Source organism: Cynocephalus volans, chromosome 8 (assembly GCF_027409185.1).
Source record: "Cynocephalus volans isolate mCynVol1 chromosome 8, mCynVol1.pri, whole genome shotgun sequence".
NCBI classification, from domain to species: Eukaryota; Metazoa; Chordata; class Mammalia; order Dermoptera; family Cynocephalidae; genus Cynocephalus; species Cynocephalus volans.
In genome coordinates, this window is record NC_084467.1 from 118,371,868 (window position 1) to 118,374,540 (window position 2,673).

The following is a 2,673-nucleotide window of genomic DNA, read 5'->3' on the forward strand; positions in this document are numbered from 1 at the left end:
CAACATCACTAGTCATCAGAGAAATGCAAATTAAAACCACATTGAGATATCATCTCACCCTAGTTAGACTGGCTATAATAAAAAAGACAGAGAACAACAAACTCTGGTGAGGATGCAGAGAGAAAGGAACACTCCTACACTGTTGGTGGGACTGAAAATTAGTACAATCACTATGGAAAACAGTATGGAGGTTTCTCAAACAACTACAGATAGATCTTCCATATGATCCAGCAATCCCACTTCTGGGTATATACCCAAAAGAATGAAAATCACCATGTCAAAGGGATACCTGCACTCCCATGTTCATCACAGCTCTGTTCATAATAGCCAAGGTATGGAACCAACCTAAATGTCCATTGATGGATGATTGGGTAAGGAAAATGTGGTATATATACACCATGGAATACTACTCTGCCATAAAAAAGAATGAAATTTTCCCATTTGCAACAACATAGATGAGCTTGGAGAAATTTATGTTGAGTGAAATAAGCAAAGCACAGAGGAATAAATACCATATGTACTGTCTCATAAGTGGGAGCTAAGAGAAAAAGAAGGAAGGAAAGAAAGACCACAGTGGGGCATTGGACTTGCAGAGGGAGAGAACATACCCAGGGATACAAAGTGGAGTGGGGAAAAGGGAATGGGGTGGGAGGTTAGGGATATTGAGGGGATAATTGGGTGGGGGACAGGGATATAATCACCATTTGTAGTAATGGACATGCTGCCAGTATAGAACAGGCCATCACATCTTAGGCATGAGTGGTGACAATTTGCTTTCTACCCATGAATATTCATCACCAATAAAAACAAAACAAAACATTTTAAATAAATAAATAAATAAATTGAAACCCAGCCCAACCAAGCTAAATCTCTGATTGCATGTCTTACCATATCTGCCTAACAGAAAAAAGGGGAACCCCGTCTAGTGGAAGATAACAAACTTGAAGCCTTTCTACTTCTTTTATACACAATGCATACCATTAAATAAAAAAAATCAGACAAAAATATGATTAAAAATCAAAAGAAAAAAAGAGAAATTAGAAGCAGACTTACAGATATTAGATTAGAATACAAACTTTTAAAAAATAGCTATGATTAATACTTTTTTTTAAATAGAAGGAAATTGTACACAACAGATGAAAAGAATTTCAAAGAGAATTTGAATCCATTGAAAAATAAAGTGGAGGCTGGGTGGCCTGCTGTGGTAGGAGGGGCCATGAGGAAAGGAAATCTGGTGTTCCTCAAAATGGCCTGATATGGAGTCACGCCTCCTGCCTCCCCAAGCTGCCCTGTGGCTGCCTTGTCCTTCAAGTGTAGGAGCTGGTTGAAATTTCACGAATAGAAGCTAATGTGACTATCCCAATCTGGCAAAATAAGCGACATGGGCTGCATGAAGTGTAGTGAGAAGAATTGGGACCAATTTACACTTGAAGCCATGTCCCTGGGCATCCTTTGAGACCCTGCCCAACATCTCTGACCTATGTTTAAGAGATGTGCCCCCAGACCCTATTCTGGCTGACATCACCTGGATTGCTACAGATGAAGAGGAGACATATGCCCCAGTCAGTTGCGATACATGCCCCCTGAGACATATCTGGAAGCCCAGCCCTCTGATTGTCATGCAGCACAATGCCTCAGTGCCCAACCTACATGGTTCTGAGGAGAGTCTCGTGGCCCTGAAGAAGCCAGCTCTGCCAGCCCTAAGCCATCCCACTGAGCTGCAGGATGAGCTGAGCCACTTACACAGCCAGATTGCAAAGATAGTGGCAGCTGATGCAGTCCTGAATGTTGCAAACCGGAACACAAAGCTACCTGCAGTTCATCTGAAGAGAGTGACTGTGTCTCTCTGTCCAAGGCCAGCAGCTTTGCAGACATGATGGGTATCCTGAAGGATTTTCACCTTATGAAACAAGAGCCAAGATCTGAACCAGAGTTTATTGAAGGAGGAGGACAGTGCTGTACTTATCTCTGAGGTCCTAAGGAGGAAATTTGCTCTGAAGGAGGAAGATATCAGTAGAAAAGGAAATTGATGACACTCAGCTCTGCAAACTCAGTCTCATGCTCCTGGAATTCTTTCAACAGCTGCCTTTCTCATTGCAGGTATTTCTTTCTCAATTAGAAATCTTCTGCAACAGTCTTGCTGACAAAGCTAGAGCTTGGACTGAAAGAGAACAGCTAGATTATATGTTTCTTGTACTTTAAACCTTAGCAGAAGCTAAGACCTATGATTTGAACTGAGACATTTGTTACAGACAATTGTGTAAGGTGGAGTGTCTCAGCTTAAAGTGTGAGATAGAAGTTTCTGGTTTTTCCTTGCCTCTGTGTGAAAACAGGACCTAAATGAATGACTTACTTCACTGCATTAGACCCCATAATCGGTCTCACCCGACACTTTGTACCCAGCTGTCACTCACTTTCAGCAGTTTCCTTGCAGCAGAACAAGGCTGAGGGGAGGGGGCTATAGATATTTATGTACACGTTCACAGGGCAGGGTAAATCTTATGCTGCTCCATCTTATGGTTTATACCTACACCAATGCTCAGCAATTACCCTCTCCCCTTCCTTGTCTAGACGTAGAGGTCAGGCTGCTGGACCAGCTGTCATTTGGACTGCTGCTGGGAGGCCTGGGCTATTTTTTCCTTAGACACATTTTACAATACTGTACAACCAAGT

At 42.3% G+C, this 2,673-nt stretch overlaps 1 pseudogene; it reads left to right on the plus strand.

Annotated features, from left to right (window-relative positions):
* Window positions 1-712: 712 nt before the first annotated feature.
* On the plus strand, window positions 713-2,030 carry LOC134384353 (mitochondrial fission regulator 1-like; annotated as a pseudogene).
* Window positions 2,031-2,673: the final 643 nt, after the last annotated feature.